This window comes from Zootermopsis nevadensis, unplaced genomic scaffold (assembly GCF_977971745.1).
Source record: "Zootermopsis nevadensis isolate Lab colony 2312 unplaced genomic scaffold, Znev_1.0 Znev_ptg000012l, whole genome shotgun sequence".
NCBI lineage: Eukaryota > Metazoa > Arthropoda > Insecta > Blattodea > Termopsidae > Zootermopsis > Zootermopsis nevadensis.
The window spans coordinates 2,257,790-2,276,025 of NW_028259144.1; the positions used below are offsets into that span (position 1 = coordinate 2,257,790).

The 18,236-nt window shown below is 38.7% G+C and overlaps 1 protein-coding gene and 1 non-coding gene across 2 annotated transcripts in view; both read left to right on the top strand.

Moving 5' to 3' along the window:
• The first annotated feature begins 2,033 nt into the window (after window positions 1–2,033).
• Window positions 2,034–2,105, top strand: TRNAQ-CUG (transfer RNA glutamine (anticodon CUG)). The gene has a single exon. It is a non-coding gene; the product is annotated as a tRNA-Gln (tRNA).
• A 3,750-nt stretch (window positions 2,106–5,855) lies between these two features.
• Delta (neurogenic locus protein delta) overlaps window positions 5,856–18,236 on the top strand; it is a 159,178-nt gene continuing 146,797 nt past the window's right edge. The window contains exon 1 of the mRNA XM_087347573.1: window positions 5,856–7,219. The gene's annotated coding sequence lies outside the window, so the exon portion shown is untranslated. The remainder of the gene's footprint in view (window positions 7,220–18,236) is intronic.

An 18,236-nucleotide genomic window follows, 5' to 3' on the forward strand; every position in this document is an offset into this window, starting at 1 on the left:
ACTTAAGTTTTACGAATTCAGTTCGTACCGCAAAGAAAACACAGCACTTTACCATTACAAAGATCAGGCCGTTAGGGCTGTTTAGGGAAATAGTCTCTGATTATTCCGGGAATCACACGAAACTTATAAATACATTCTATGGAAAAAATCGAAGTTGTTTGATGTTAAATTAGGCGCTACGTATAATTATGAGGTTGTTTTATAGGTTTATGTTAAGGTTCTACTTGTTTGTCCCTGGAACTACAATCTCATAGTCCCTTGTTGTATCAAACCGCGCCACCGCGTTACGGAACATCGCAAATTCGTTTCTCGCTTGTTTGACCACCAAACGTGTCTACTTACATTCTTCCCTCATTCGCAACGGATATTAATTGTTTCATATTTTATCATAAACTTTATTGTAAATATTTTATACGCTTTTACAACGGAAACCAATTTATAAATCATCGATAATCAGCGGATCGAAACTACAGCATTCAAAAAATTATTTTTCTACAACAGTGGGAAGTTCGTAAAACGATCAGTGGATGGCATTTTTGTTAGTCTTTTTAGAATAAATGAACATTTTCGTGTAGATAAAAATTTTCACTTCTAAAATAACTGACGGTTTTATGGTGATTTTCAATTTTTATGATTTAGTTTACCTGACATGCCACTGGGGATTTCTTAAGCTGTTGAGCGATCTACATCACAGAGTTAGTTTCGTGTAGCTGAAACAAGGTTTATTACTTCGAAGGAAGATTGTAAATTTCTGATCTGACAGGCTGTGGTGGGTTCAGTATTCCCTCTTAATATATAGTTTGTATTCACATTTAAATCAATAACTACTTTTATTAGTATAAATTTACATTACTTAAATTAAAACTGCGTGTTTTTAATAAAAAGTACTTTAATACTGCTAGTCAATGCTAGCTACATGCACACGTGAACAATGATTTGCGCGCCAAGTGAGAAAACTATGAATTACCACTTTTTTTCCGGTGCGAGCTGGTTTAGGAAGGCCATGACATAGTATGACTGTTTACTTACTGCTCTGGGATGCAGCGCCATTATGAAATTTACTCACGGGAATGAAGGGAATTAGTGTCTTGTGTTTGTGTCTTCTTAGCGTGAGTGAAACTATTATGTGATTTTGTGTTAATTTTGAAAATATAAGCAACTGCATATTCATCGGAGATTCGGGAAGAAATGTAAATTATTTACTTCTCGTTAATAAGATATTATAGGCTAACGACCGGCATTTGTTTACTTATTGCTCTGTGATGCAGCGCCATTATGAAATTTACTCACGGGAAAGAAGTGAATTAGTGTCTTGTGTTTGTGTCTTCTAAGCGTGTGACTGAAACTATTGTGTGATTTTGTGTTAATTTTGAAAACATAAACAACTGCACGTCCATAGGAGATTCCGGAAGACATGTAAGTTATTTACTTCTCGTTAATAAGATATTATAGGCTAACGAACCGACGTCTGAATTACGGGTTGGTTAGGTTATGTTATCGTCTTGACGCAATGTAAATAAGGTTTATGTTGCCGCTACACTATAATTGGTTAGTTTTAAAAAACATTTACAAGAGAGTTTAAATAATATGTTGATTCATGTACAGTTATATACAACCATTTAGAACAGTGTTAGATTATGCTTATTCTGCACCTTCGTTACGTAAATTTGAATGATTTGTATTGATAGCATGTTCCGAACGTGTGTTTCGAGGAATGGACTTCGTAAGTGGAAAGAGAAATTGAAATCAACGTATGCCTATTCCCACAAAGCCAACATCTAAAATGTCATATCCTTATTCTAGTTGTCAGCTGTGATTGGGTATGCTAATTAAAAATAATATGTTGCTGTAATACTAAAGAAAACAATTTATACCCCAGAACTGTAAATCTGTATTTTTCATTGTTATTAACCAACAAGAGCGTTAATTAATTTGTGCTGTGTAGTTTATTATTCCATTTGTTGTACCTGCAATGGGTCCTAATAGTTGCGCATGTAGTGTCTTCAGAGGGTATTTTACACCCTCTACTTGTTGGTCCCATGGTGTAATGGTTAGCACTCTGGACTCTGAATCCAGCGATCCGAGTTCAAATCTCGGTGGGACCTGAAGTTTTTTTTTTTTTTTACTTGAAATAAATTGGAAGCATTAAAAATGAATCAGTAAATAATAATTACCAAATTAAATTCCTCCTGCAAAAGAAGTTTTAACGCTGATATTGGAGTCCTTTGCAAGAGAACCGTTCGTATACATATGGAATGAGTTGAATACGTCGTTAATAACTAACTTACTAGATGGCTTACCGAATCCGAAGGTTCATCACCGAATTAACCAAAGTACTCCACCGGACCCTGTCCTGGGCCAACAAAATCCAGTCTCCTTCAACTCCTATCTCCCATAGATCCCGCCTGACATTATCCTCCCATCTACGTCTAGGTCTCCCCAGCGGTCTCTTCCCCTCAGGTTTCCCAACCAGTACCCGGTGCACACCTCTTGTCCCATCCATGCGCGCTACATGACCCGCCCATCTCATTCTTCTCGACTTAATCACCCTCACAATACTGGGGGAAGAGTACAGATTTTTAAGCTCATCATTATGCAGTTTTCTCCACGCCCCATCGTCTTCCCTCTTAGGCCCAAATATCCTCCTCAACACCCGATTCTCAAACACCTGCAATCTGTGTTCCTCCATCGGAGTGAGAGACCATGTTTCGCACCCATACAAAACAACAGGCAAGATTATTGTTTTGTATACTTTAATTTTCAGGTTCTTAGAAAACAGACGGGAAGACAAAATAGTTTGAACTGAGAAGTAGCAAGCATTTCCAGAATTTAGTCTCCTCCTAACTTCCTCATGAGTGTCATTTTAATTTGTTATTGTTGTTCCCAGATATTTGAACTTTGTAACCCTTTCAAAGGACTTATTAGCTACCCTAAGATACTAACATGTACTTACTTTTTTCTGAATGAATATGTCGTTAATAAATTTAGAAATGAGGATTTCTTAAGGAGTTAAGGAGGAAGGCAGGGTTGAGGTAGACGCCTAGTGGCCATCATCCGTGAAGAACGTGACCTTGAAGATTCGCGTAATTGGAGAGGCTAGCTCGCCCAGTGTAGACGAGGCTGTGTGGTGAAGCTTCGGACCGGTACGGAAAGTGAACATCGTATTTTTGTTTGTTCGCAGTTCTTAAACACAAACTACTTTCTGAGCAACTTTACGTCTTGCCTCCTTTGTTTGTTTGCGTCTCTCCTTCCGATGACAAATGTATACCGAGGTCATAGAATTTTAACCGGAAAACCTGAAGGGATAAGACAACTTAGAAGACCTAGTCATAGATAGAAAGATATTAATAAAATGGATTTTAAATAAATAAGGTAGAAGGGTGTGAACTAGATTCATCTGGCTCAGGAATCAGTGGTGGATTCCTGTGAATACGATATGAAATCTCGGTTAATTTCCCAACCAGCTGAGCAACTGTCAGATTATGAAGAAGGATTACGTTCCATGGCGATAATTTTGATAGTTAAATGTCTTATTATGTGTAGGTCTATGTTAATTTGTAGGTTTTTACGTGTCGTGTGTCTGTTTTCAGTTTGGCTGCGATGTGGACTATATTTCTGTTCCTAGAGGACATAGTTTTAAATTTATTTCGAAGCCCCTCTCACCCAGAATTGTGGAGATACCTACGTTAACACATGTTGAGACTTCTGCCTCAAATATAAACATATATTTCCCGGGAAACAAATACCACCACAAAAAGAATCCATCTCCCCTTCAGGAACAACTTTCCCTTCTTTTTGTCTGCCTCAAGCAAAAATAATCTGTAAATCATCTCTTTCTTCATAGACCTACATGTTAGACCTTTCATCACCCCCTCCCACAACAGGGTAAATACAAGGGTTGTTTATTATTGCAAATAATTAACTTGTGTAAAACAGAGGTTACCTTACGCGTGCCCTGACGCCCCCCTCGAAAAATAAAGAAACGCATATTGACTGTCTTTTGTTCTTTATAATATAGTGTTCCTAAAATGAGACGAGCGAGGGGGGGGGGGAAACAAAACTGTAGTCTGGAAAGGAAGAAGACACTCGCGAGACCGAGACTTATATGGGAGGATAATATTAAAATGGGCCTTAAGGGAATAGAATGTATGATGGGGACGTCGAGACCTAGTGGGTAACACTCCAGACTTGTATTCGAGAAGTCCCGGATTCAAATCTTGCGCCCGGAGACCGGCTGTCCTGACTGAGGTTGCAGCAGCAGAGAGCGCCGTTGAATAAGACGGAAATAAGCAACACAAATTAAAGAGTATGAGGAAGGCTGTCCTCTGGGTTGTTGCGCCATATACTTTGGTATATATGGCCCGACGTTTCGGAGGTACTTACTGCTTCCATACTAGACATTGGCTAGCACATCAGAGACATATAATATGGGTTCGAATCCCACTTAAGACATGGATGTCTGTCCACGTCTTTTTGTGTTGTACTGTCCTGTGTAGGTAGAGGCCTTGCCATTCGTCCAAGGAGTCCTACCAAATGTCTAAATAGAACAAGTAACCTCCCATGTGTGAGGAGGCCTAGGACCTTCAAAGAATGTAGAGCCACAGATGATGATAATAATAGATATATAAGCTCGATCCCAAACGGCTGTCACTAATATCTAAAATATGCAAGTAATAGACTCTGATAGCAAATGACGATCACTCGCTTGAAACTACTGAACTTAACTACCGAAACGTCGTGCAGGTCCATATTAAATATAGACATCGAATCGTATCTGTCACTCATCTGCCTTGTATCTGACTGGGTGGGATAGGGGAGTAATAAGTTAGGAGGAAGATGATGAAAAATAAATTGATGAAAGGAAAGGAAAATAAAATGTTATGAAGTTAAAAGACGAGAAGTAAACAGGAGTTGTTACCGAGACATCTCATTAGAAAAAAAATAAAAAGCTGACTGTCAGCGTCTTAGGCCTGTGTTTTACTGCTAAAAAGAATCGAATTCCACATAATTCGACTTTTTGTGTTGCGTGGGCCTAAAACTTCGACTCAAACTTTGAGGGAATAAAATCTATTTAGGGCATTCAAGATCGGAAAACGTAAGAAGAGAAATTTTAAAGTTAACTTTAAATTTTTACTAACCGCGTAGAAAATCGTTATTGAGAAGCTAGCCATTTTTTAGACCCTAATAGTCCCTATACTGAGTCACATTAACACAATCCAAATATAATTATTATAGCGGCATTTTACTGGAGGGGCTGAGCAAAACTGCGAAAATCTCAGGTCGATATTCGGGGAAATATTCGAAGACAGGATATAAGGGAAACAAATCAGGAATGCTAACCACTCGGTCCTCTGTCAGCGCAGTCTCTGAATCTTTCGTCTTTGTCCTACTTTTCCTCATCCGAGGACTGTGCAGCGGCACATCCTCAGTGTATAAACAATTACGATTAATATAATGCATGTAAAGCACGTGTCGTTCAAACATACGTTGCCGTGACGATGCCAATGTCTGTATTTGTAGTGTGCCATCAAACACCTTATTCATGGATAAAGGCAGACAATCACATTAAAATATTTATTTTATAAGAAACAATATGGCTTCTTGTTAATAAGTCTAATAAACCTCGTGTGTGATGGAGCCTTTCCTCCCTAGCAAAGGCGTGAGGAGTGTCTTTCAGAACGACGCACGCCCTAATACCTGGCGTGTCTCTCTCCTCCACACTCTGTTTGCCTTTGAGGGGAAGGGGGCAGGGGGAAAGTTCTAATTCGGTCCACACAAGATGCTCTTGAAGACCTCCTCACGCATGCCCAAAACTCCTCAACGGTGCAATCCTTAAAGTTTCTGTGGCGTCTCGTCAACTTTATTTTAATCACCGCCTGTTTTAAACACGTGCAACATTAAAACCAATTCGCTTTATTGTTTCATTGTCTGGTGTTTTATCTCATGTCGACGTACAGTGCATTTATGCAAGCTGATCTTACGTTGTAATAGAAAGTGACTTGTTTTTATACTGCGGATGTGTTTAAAGATGTGACCAGTTCAGTGACGTCATAGGAACCATCTTATCCTTCTGTAAAAAGTACGAACGTCTATTTTCATTGACTTTAGTGTAATTATCTGTGAATATTACAACTTCGTATAATTTTATATATATATTTATCTTCTGTTAATAAGTGCTTGTTGTCTTTTCGAATGTTATTTTAGAACTTTTGAGATGTTATCAGGCCTTTGCCCGAGTAAAAATAAAGGTGTGGGAATTTTGTAGAAAGACAGTTACGCACTTGAAGTGGTTTCTGTAAATTGTCGGACGACTTTTAATTGTATTTATATGCCGCAAAACGTTTCGTGTGCTGACAAACACAGTGCTGTTATGCATCGTGACCTTCAACTTTGTGAGTGTTCAAAGCTACGGATGTGTTTTCCCTTCGTCAGATGTGATCAGAGAATCAGAAAATAGTTTTTCTGTCAGTGACATATCTGAAAAAGTTTTCATTATTTGGTGACTATCAGCTTATGAAAATAATTTTGTACAAAGCAGATACTTTTAATTTACATTTTTGTAAACCAGAAGACGGTAAATGATTTGTTATCGTAAAAAGTAGTTTATTGCAATCGACAGAGATTTTACCGTTTACAGACTTTGTTTATGTAAGTTCTGATATAGTTACCAGAATAATATTTTATGTTAATATCCTTACATAAGGTAGTTAAATCCGGAACAATGTACTTATTATAATATGATAAGTGTGTGGTCTAATATTTTGTAGTGATACATATTTACAGCGAGATACAAAAATTAAAATTGTGTTAATATTTTACTCTTGCCTGAATGATCGTAAAAGTTTGTATAAAAAAGGCCGAGTGTAGTTTGTCAAAACGATTTATATTTCGTTCCGCGTGACATTTTGAACTTTGGTCCCTTGTTCCGAAATATTTAATAAATCGATGAGAATGAGATGAAGTCTGTGCGTTTTCGCTAAGTAAGACCATGGATTATGTAGACGTTGCTCATGGATACACGTGCTATGAGAGAGTGAGAACTGTATTGTCAACACAACTGGTGGTAAAATCACCTAGCCCCCCCCCCCAGAGAGCTACTGCAGATGAAGATCTTTGAAACTCGTATAGTGTAATCTCTGAATCTGTGTCAGTGTGGCTGCTATATTTTCGCTTGGATATTTACTGAAGAATCTTCCAACAGCGGATTTAAGGAAAATAGGTAAGATTAATGGATAAATTACGATATTTAAAAAAATCGTAGAATCTGATGACATTGTCGGGAAATTTTTAATGTTCTAGCGAAGTTACTGCGATTTAAACGTAAGCTACAGTTACCAGATTCTTACCGATTTTAATTCTTTCTTTCGTTCCACATTTCTTCCAATTCTTTATTAATTAATCATCTCATCAGACGTCTCTGTATAATCTGAGCTTCTGAGAGCGTCGGTAAATAAATTGTTCATTCAGTCATTCACTGCATTCACTGAGATGAGTTCGCTATGTGGAACACTTTGCCCGTCTGACGCCTGGATTTTGAGGAACACAGCGTCATAAAACAATCTGTGACGTCGCTGTTCCGTTGCTACAAGAACTTTATTCTGACTTCTCTTACCTTTCATATGTCCACTTATATTTTACAAATGTTATTCTGCCATTTACATGTAACTTAATGCAAATATTTTCCTATAATTCTCAATTGAACGATATAAGTACAATTTAAAATTCTTCTTTCTAGCTACTTCTTTATTAATAAAAACCATTTTGTCCTCAAAAGGAAAATTGTACCTTTAAGTAAACCGTAGATAAGTACAACCCAAATTACATATGAATGCAAAAATTGCTGATTGTGAGTTTGGTCATTTTATTTACGTGTTGTGGTCATTGAACTCGTTTTCCTTATGCGATCTGTCGAAATTTAGATTTAGTTGGGACAGTGCCAACTGCGGAAGATTATGGAGGCGGTGTCTCGTCAGTGAGCAGACAGTCTTAATGAAATTTCTTTCACGAAGATTCTTCTCGTAGATTCGTTTCGACTCAGGTCTCTGTGAATGACAACAAATCAGATTCGTACCATTTACAACACAAAATTTTCTAGTAGCAGCTCCTGAAACGATTTCAAGTACTTAGTCTACTTATGTATGGAGAGAAATCTCAGATTTATCTGAACCTCGCATGCATTTTTTCTGTTGTTCTGTTTATAATATCTTAATATTCAGATGTTTGTAAATTTTTGGTTGAAAATTTTCAGGTGAAAACACCTGCAGAATATCTATGTTTATTTATTTATTTACGGCTTGTTTAACGACGCTGTCATTAGCTCGGACTATACAGCGTCGAATATAAGATGATTAATGGATAATGAATTTAAATAATATGTCCGATTTTAATTTCCTACGCTAGGAAGCTATTTCAGTTAAATTTAATGTTGTGAGTTTACACTTCAAGTTAACAGGTGAATTAAATTATTATTCGCACCGCAGGCGTGCAAGATAAACTATTCATTACCAATTAAACTCACTTCATCGACCAAAGCTCTTCAGAAGCTAAGATATCGTGTTCACAAGAGCTTTCTTCAGGCTGTCCTGAACCAGACGAATCCAGCCTTCATCCCTACAGCCTGTTTCTTTAAGAGCCATTTGAATACCGCCCTTCCTAAGATAGTGTAATTGCGTCATATTGTGAATATTCTAACAATTATTTATTTTAATCCGTCTTATCACAATATTTAAAATTTCTTATAATTAAGATAATAAAATATCATTGATGTTCCATATCGATTGATCGATTTACATTTTGGAACATCCTTTACACAACATGTTTCAGTTTTTATAAAACCATCATCAGGTGTAAAAGATTTACGAACTTAAAACTCAAATATGATTCCATTTTGGTGATGTTTCATGCCATTTGTTTTTTCAATTTTGGGCGAGGTGTTGTCTTTTCTTAAATTTTATCAGATGTACATATCGGTCCTAGATGTAGGAGTGATTGTTCCGATATGTCCAGAAGTACGACTGTCATCGTATAGGTGTGGGTCAATACTCCCGCCCTTCCATTTAGTCCTAGATCTTCCAAACTGTCTCTTCCTTCAGATTTTCCAACTAAAATATTATAATTTGTCATCTTCGATGTGTGATACGCGTTCCAGTATCTTGTCGTCCTTGGTACGATGTTCCTAATGATTTTCGACAAAAGAGTGGTCACAAGGTGTTTCGCAAGTTCAACAGGAACTCACAAGTTCTTAAGACAAGATCGTGAACTTGTAGCTTAGTTAATCGTTCATACAGGCTTACTGAAGAAGAATTTTAGAAAGATCTTCCTGTGGATTTGAACTCAGGCTAAAGAAGTGTTATTATCAGCATCTGGTTGAGAAGATCCAGAATTTCACGCATGGCGCCCACGCACATGAAACTTCCATCCTACCATCACGTCATAGAAACTTGTAGTACCGGGTGTGTAAAAAGTTACTATGTGAAATCCTGCAATGGGTTATATTTTCTCGTAATCCATAACTGTAGACCAATCTCGGAGATTTTCGAAGTTACGTACATCCTCGGATAATCTGGACATGTAGCGTATATGCGGGGGTGAAAATGAGTAGAGTACTTACACCGGAAAGCCACAAGTGAGGTGGTAAAGTCAGAGACGTAAGAGTAGATGCAGCTGAGGGAAATTGTGACTGAATTAAACTGGCTGAGAAGAGTCTAATGACTATAAAAATCATAAGCAATGTGTAAAGGAGTATCATGTGACATGTAATTTGTTATATGTAGTATCTTTCAAATAGTGTTCCATCAGGGATGATCAAACATATTAAATGTTGTCATCAAGGCAAGAGCTGTAATGCTGTATTAAATTAATGCAAGAATCAAATTCAGTAGATGATTTGATGGGAAGTAATACAAGGCGCAATAGTTGTCTGCTTTCACTTTTCGTCATACGTAGTAGAATTTCTTGTCACAAACCGTTTCTTAGCGCCCGCTGGTAGAGATTTATGGCCAAGATCGAATATATATATGAAGAAGGGTTGTTATGTCTAGGGAGGGAGTCCGATGCTTCGGGGTTCTACCCAAGTGGTTGCTAGGAATATGCCTGTCTGTCGCGTGTCTATATGCATACTACCACAACCCTTTAAGTGTGAAAGCTCTAGTAATCTCAGCCCATGGAGTTACGTTGACTTCCTTTTGCAATTACAACGATTTTGGATTTTGGATTTTCCTGAATGAGATTACCAACGCAGAGGAAGCTAAGTGTAATGTAAAGTAATGCAACATCTCCTCACCACCCTGCAGCTGAAAGAATAGATCTTTGGAAAATGTATAAAAGCTGAAATGAATTTTCAGGTTCTTATTGCGACGAGTAAGAAGATATGTGTGTGTGTGAATTTTATGTAAATTGAATTCATTCTTTCGTTACTTTGCCTAAGATTAAAATCAAGTGGAACTGCTTTCCTTTACTGACACGAGAAAGAATATTTGTTGGACACGTTGCTCAAGTAATGGAAATTATTTGATTTGATACGTTGTCGGCAAGCTTTGGCTAAGAAGCGCCTTTGCAGGCAAGGCGGCGCAGATGTCGTATTGATTTGCGAAGTTGCGACATGCATCAGGACATGGCTGCACTGCAGTCTACGAAGCCGAAAGACTTCGCAGACACTCGGCCTCCATTCTCTGTCTCATACAGTACGCATTTATGAGGTCCAACGTTGACTACATTTCTTGAAATTCTGTTCTCTCAGGCCAGCGTTCGGGCAGACGAGATATGACTTTCTCACGGCGAAGAATATGAAGATAACTGTCTTCTGGGATGTTGTGGCGTGTAGTTCTATCGGGATTTATCAACGATTCGGAGGTACTTATTGCCTCCATCTTCAGGGCGATTACGATAGAAGTTTACCGACGTTTTTGAGGTACTGACTGCCTCATTTATCACCCTGGGTGTCGGTTAACACCAATCTTTTTTAAACCGGATACTGGAATTATCTTAGTAACTGACATTTCAGTCATTCATCTGGGTTGTTTCAATGAGATGGATTCCAACCCGAAAGAGGTAGCTGGCATGTAGTACGCCGTGATTTTGTTACGCACTACATGCGTATTCCTGCAATTGGTCTCAAGTAAATAGAAGTAGTCAAAATAGACTGAAGTTCTATCCATGTCTGTGGCCTGGGTTGTGATGCTGTGTGGACATAGAGATGCTTATATGACGTCACCATAGGTGCTACCACCGAGAAAATCTCAGACATTAAAACACTGCTGGAGGTGTAGGATTTGAGGTTTTCACGGCGGTGAGTATGAAGACAGCAAACTTCAGTGCTGAAGGTCTTATAAAGCAGAACTTAAGCTTTACTTAACGTCTCTGCTAACAGCTCAGTAGAATGGTGGGACGATTAATGAATGATGCATTTAAAAGAACGTGGTCGTGGCTTAATTTAAGGCACTGTGTCGATGCCTTACACTCTGAGCTTCTGACAGCGTTGTCAAAATGCACACGTAATAAATAATTACACGAATGTATGTTCTTATACTGAACAACTGAGCGTTCGGGATGAGATCACCCACTGGCGATATCTGTCTCACAGCAAGAGACAGAAAGTTTGGAGTTTGGGATTATTGCCCACTGAAAGTCGCATCTAGTCCCGATGAAGTGAAGAATTCCGGATTCCGGCATCAGACAGGTTAGGTTCAGCAAACTGAAGCATCAGACAGTAAACAACATGTGTCATCTCCATGGAAACGCATTTTCAATTAGGTACAGCCTCTTACATTTTCCTGCGTGATGATACCTTAAGATAAACCATGCCCGTTTCCTTGTACGTCAACGCTGTCATCCTGACATTTGCCGCCATTTAACTTTCGCAGTTAAAAGAAAAAATTAATAAATAAGAAGAGAACTTAAACAAAGCCTCAAACAAAGAAATGAGACAGAGCGAAACGATATTTGTCCTTATGACGATCTGTGTAATGATAACAGTCTTCAGGATTCTGAGTCTCTCCGCCTGGGTCGATGTCCTTGCATTTGCTCAAAACTGATGTTTACGTTTGTCCATTAATCCAGCCCAAAACCGGTCAAGGGATAGGAGTGGTATCGGATGCATGTGGAGGCTTTGTTATAGTAAACAGAGCCGAAAGGTCGGCCCCGGACCTCCCGTATGTCAGACGCAGTAGCGTCTGCCTGAGGCGCCAACCGCTTGCTTGCGGGTATCTCCTGTCTCCTATTTATAGGCTCTCAGACGACACACGCCAGGGGTTCGGGTCGGCACTACAGCTACCTGCCACTGCGACACCCTACACACTGTGTTTGAACGGGTCGGTACTTTACGTGTGGTTATGCACAGGGAATTGGACAGAAGAGTGCCTGAGAATGTTGTCGTGGTCTGTTTTAGGAGAATATTGCCCCGAAGTTTTGTTTGGGTACGACTGAGGAAAATAGCAAAAACTTCAGAAGTAGTTGAAACCGCTGATTCGAATAAAGAAACTTCAGAATTCGAGTTTAGGTGCGTTATGTGAACATATTTCTTGAACATCCTGTTGCTTACGTTACACATGCAATAGTTTACTAAAGTAAATAGCGTATAGTGGGACAGCTTTACTTTAATGTTTTTGTTGTAAATAAACATTGGTTAGTGTGGTTAATACTGTTTTATTATACATTTCAAAAATTCAACTACTGTTCATGTAATTTATAATGGATCATGTAAACATGTCAGATATTTTAGAAATACGACAACCGTATTAAATTTTTGAACATGTGTGACCTTTCGTAAACGTAGGACTGTATGAATTATGAAATGTCCCCAACTTTTGTGCGCACAGCATGCAACTACGGACATTAGAATGTCACAAGACAAATAAAAGAATTAATAACTTCAACATGCAAACTTCTTTTCGTTTTACTACGCTTTTGTAAGTCACGGTGTCGTTCACGAAAGATATAAACTTTGAGCAGAGATAAATTTTCCTTTAATCTCGATTTGTTGACACAGGTACAAATTTGGAAATCCCAGTTAGAAGTATAGCCGGGTGTGTACAAAAATCCATCTGTTAACATTCTTTATCTTTCATATTATATATTTTGAGGTGAGCATTTTGACAATGAACTCGGTTCAAACTTCGGACAGATTATCGTCTATCCTGGTTTTGTTCAGTGTATCCAAGCAAATATGAGGCTACTGTCTTCAATCAGAAAATATACTGTTTCGTACTCATAATTCATGATCATCTTCACACCTCAATCGACGCCTTATAACGTCCATAATTAAAATAAAATAGTTAAATAAATTAAAATATAAAATAAATGTACAAGTAAGATTTTACATCGAGTTTATGACTGGGTTTCTCTTATAAAAAAAACATCTACTTTAAATACTTTTCCATGGTGTAGCAGTATGTATGAAATAGGAAATAAATACTTTTTATAAAGTCTCATGTAAGACCTAGAAGCAGAAGGAATGTAGTATTAAATTTGATCTTACAGACACAGAAATGCCAAAGATAGGTTTTGAACTCAGTTACGCATAGTTACTACCCAATGCATGCGTTACATTGAGATATAAATTTAATGAATATGCATAAAGAGTCGATTATAAATGTTTTCTTTGTGATGTTGGCTTCTCTGGATTTCTTTTTATCTTACGTTTCACGCAAATTTGTAACGTTCTGCATGAACATAAATCGAAGTTCATTACACGAGGAAATATGTAATAAAATTGGCGTTTATTTATGTTGGATCTGGTAAAGTTTTGAAATTTTTCAATCCTTGAAATTAAGATTGCATTAAAACTACTGGATGGTATTTTAACACGCTGTTAGAGGAGGAGACTTGCCTCATGTTCACTTTGCATTTCCTCGTGGATTATGAGCGTTAGTCCGTAGTTCATAGGATGAATGGCGTAACTCACAAATTACATATTTCTTTCCACATTCTTCGATATCACTTAAATCGTAGACGGCATGGAGACAGAACGCAAGGGTAGGAGGTGGTCTTTAGAAAGTGCGTGCTTGCGGTATGTGTGCTACGGGGAGGAAGAACAGAGGAAAACCTAGGAACTAGTCTCAATTCTGCGTTGTTACTGTCGGCTTAACATCCAGTACTTATTACAGAAAGAAGACACGTATACAGATTTAAATTTTCAGGACATTTTGACAAGTGACCATTCGAAAATAGGCGGAGACCATTTCATCTTCAGCAAATATGGTTTCGTGCCGAGGAATTGAATATAATGGTTAATTCTCATTTTACTCATTCGTTGTCTAATGGTAGACTGCGTCTATGTATGATGAATCGGAGAAGATTCGGAAGGAAACGCTCGAAGCTTATTTTAAAGTATTGTCAAAGAATTTACGTGGAAGAAATAAGAAAAATCACGAAAAATCTCAAACAAGATAGCCGGTCTCCGGTGCAAGATTTGAACACGGGACCTCCTGAATGAGTGCATGTTATGAATTGTTATATTTTATAAGATCCGATCTTTAGGAATTTTAAAATGTACATCATCGACGGAGATTGCTTTTAATGCTATTTGTTTTAATATAGTGCAGACTGAAAATTGATAAACAGAAGTGTGGTTCGGTTTGTGGTCTTCAAAGGAGGTAACAGACCTCCTGTAGGAGCTTCCAGGCATGTGGAATGTCAGGTATTTTCGGGAACATTGTAAAGGGACAGGTACTTGTCTATTTTTTAAAGAAAGTTTCTTTATGCATGTCTTAATTTTCAGTCCCTGTCTATTTCTTTTTGGTTTTATTTTGCCTCTGTGTTTCTCCCTAACTCCCTCCCCCCGCTCCTGAGTCTGTGGGATTCCATCTCTCACGACCGGATCTAACTTTAGCCTGTTCCGCTTTCTTCCTGTAGAGCTGGCTTTTCCCCACAAACCAAACCACTCTACACTTTGGATTCCGTCAGATTGCACAGGGTATGTGGAACAGAATTGGGCTGTCATTAGAGAATCCTGACTCGATACGTTTTATCCTTGAAATGACTTCATGTGGACAGATAGGCCACTGGAAGTTTCTGTGTTGTGTAGTACACAGATTAGAGAGAGATAGAGTTGGGAAGGAAAGAAACAGGATGTTGAAAATTATGGCGAGAATCGACAGACACTTTATTTAGGGTGGAAGAAACACTTATAATTCTGTGAGCAGGTTCCCAGGCTTCACCCGCTTGTCATCTTGGTAAGGGTAATAAGAATGTGAAGGCGTTAGTTCGTCACGGATTACAATATTGTGGACGAAACACAAAAATGTTGATGTATTTAATTCGGAAGTTGGAATCATTACATTTTTTTCCAGAACTTTTTGTTTAATTTACGAGTATTTAAAATAATTGTGTAATCAGGCAGGAAATCCCTTCAGTTCCGTTAAAGGCCGCAACGAATGGTGATCATTATTCACACCTGATGATAGGTGTTCAAAAATTTGGCAGTAGAACCCTGTGTTGTTATGTTCTGGAACCTTAATCTGCACAGAGATAGAGAGAGAGTTGGTATGTCTGGCAACCGACCGTCTGCTCTGGCGACCGCATTACGGGTTGTTTTTATTCGAGAACTCTGAAGCTGGCGGTCTTGAAACTCAAAGTACTTGCTGCTTATGTGCGTCAGAGAACAATCGCACCCTTACACTAGTTCTAATCGGAGCCCACACTTTGAATACCTGGAGCTTAATGCTGTCACTCGTATCATGCTTAAACGTGGTTAATGAAACAGGGGGTGTACAAATTATATTTTGCATTCTGTTCCTTTTAGCAGACTAATCAGAAGTAACTTTTGTTTAGGATGTTAACAAGTATCAAAGATTCTCCTTCTTTCATTACTATTACTACATTATTAGTAACTGCATGGAATAGATCAATCAGATAAGCTAATAGTCGCTCAGTTATAAAAAATGTCTGTAGCCTGTAGAACTCGAAAATTTATCACAATCTTTACCTGTGGAACTCAATGATTAATTGAAATAATGAAACGTGAGGTTTTCTTATTGAGAAGTTTTTCAATCACTAGCCTGGAGAAATTAAGGAAAACTAATAAGCAATCTGAAACACGACCGAGACACTGACATTAAAATTCACCTTTTTTCCTGCATGAACATCGACATAATACCGTATGGTCCATTAACCTTCCGTTAGAGGACAGTTTAAAACGTGTTTAGGTACCTTGACAGACAGATGTTCTTACAATTGCCTTGAATTTCTCAATGAAAGTAAGTTTATTTTTGCTTTGGGTGAAGAAATTTGTAAAAGGTGAGAAAATCCTCTAGCAGTGCTCTCATAAAATGTAAATTTATGTGAACCGTTAAGATACACACTAGCCGTGTACACCACCACATTCCGACGCACTGCGTCATGCGCTCAGCGTGCGCCGTGCGATCTGCTACCCGCACGACACTTCTATACGCTAGGTCATTGCCCTGTCAGGAGCAGAGGGATTTTTAAAATCTTTAGATTCACAAGGTGGTGTAAAAAACGGTAAAATCGGTTCAGATTAATTGAAAACCACTCCTTGAAGACGGGTGAGCCTTCGGGTTCTATAAAAAAGTGGGGAATTTGTCATCTAACTGAACTGAGCTCAGCTTGTCAAGAAGAACTCTGCTCCTTGGAATTATTTATGATATACTGATATACAGTGTATGCTGTTGAACGTAACGTCGGGGTTTTAGACCTTTATAACTAAGTGGTGAACTACAGGTCCCACCGGCTTGAACATTAAAAATCCGAAGCTCTCCTAAACAACCATGCGTGTAAGTTAAAATTTATTTGTTCGCTTATAGCTCGACAACAGCTATTTGTACCAAATTTGGCACTTTTTATTGATACCAGAAAGAAATCGTAGAAGGGTGGAAAATTAGAAAGAGTGGTCTGACTTTGATTATCGCTGAGGGCGTTTTCATTACTAGGAAACAAAGTACGGTAGAAGAATGGCGTCTAGACCAAAGTTACTTGTTTAGAAATGAGATTGCAGAAACGAACTCAGATGTCCGAGAAGATGGTTTCTGTAGTTCGGATAATCAGAACGAGAGACGAACGGCGCAAAGGCAAGATTTGTTTGTTTCGGATAACAGATTATAGAAACAAACGTCACAACACCAAAAATTGTCCTGGATTCGAATCCTAACGAATAAGTGATATGGAGCTCCAAAACGGCGATGGAAAACCGACCCTGAGCGTTGCAACGCCAGTCTTCGCGACGCCGCCGATATACGCCATATTATGCAAAACTGACCATTAGAATGCATTAGACGCATATCACAGGTGAACCTCCGGCTGCCGTTAGAAGCGGCAATACAAAATCAACGCCACCGTTAGATACCTAACCTGACTAACCTAACTTAACCTGTCTCAGAACTCACCCAGGTCACCAGATCACCGTGATTGCACTAGTCTCCATGTCGCCATGGTGACTCTCAGCATTTGTACCAACCAACCAACCAACCAAAGAAGCTAACTGAGGGCAGAGGCCTGCGCAAGCGCAAGCATCGTCCCTACCTAGGTGAAACCATTCCTGCGCACAAGACGCATTGCTGGAAATGGTAAACGGTCGTAATATAAGAACGGAAATTTTGCTAACGCTAACGGGGTTTCGTCGTGGCGGGAGCCTCGACCATTCAAACTGGGATCTGTTTCAGCATTTGTACTGTGGGCTCTTGTTCTTATTAATAGTGTAGTCCGTACCGCAAAGAGAACAGAACACTTCACCATTACGAATATCAGTTTCTGAACGCTGTTTAAGGAAGTAATCTCTGTTTACACTGACGATCTTTGGACACATTAAAGAGTGGAGACTCGCAGATTCTGAATTAGGTGAAGTATTTGCCAGTAAGCTTTAAGAAGTCAGTAAGCGTTCTAAGTTTCGTATTATTCTCAGCGTAAAAAGCGTTTGCTCCCATAAACAGCTTTAGCCATTTGATCCTTGTATAGTAAAGTGATGTGTTTTCTATGCGGTACAGACTGAGTCTTTGATTTTCGGGTTCGTCTAGGCTCAGGAAGGTAGCGATGGAAAGCGAAACGAACACATCGCTTCATAGATGCAGTCAAGGCGCAGCGTTAGACAGGCTAAAAATTGTTTTATAAGGAAATTAATGCGTAACTCTGAGGAAGAGTACAGTTAGCGTAACTCCCTGTAGTGGAGTCACATCTGTATCGTATCTGTGAGTGAATCTGACTGCCAGCTGCTGCTCTCGATATCAACAATGCTGACCCAAATACTCCCACCGCGTGCGTCGACCTAAATAACGCAGCCCAGCACA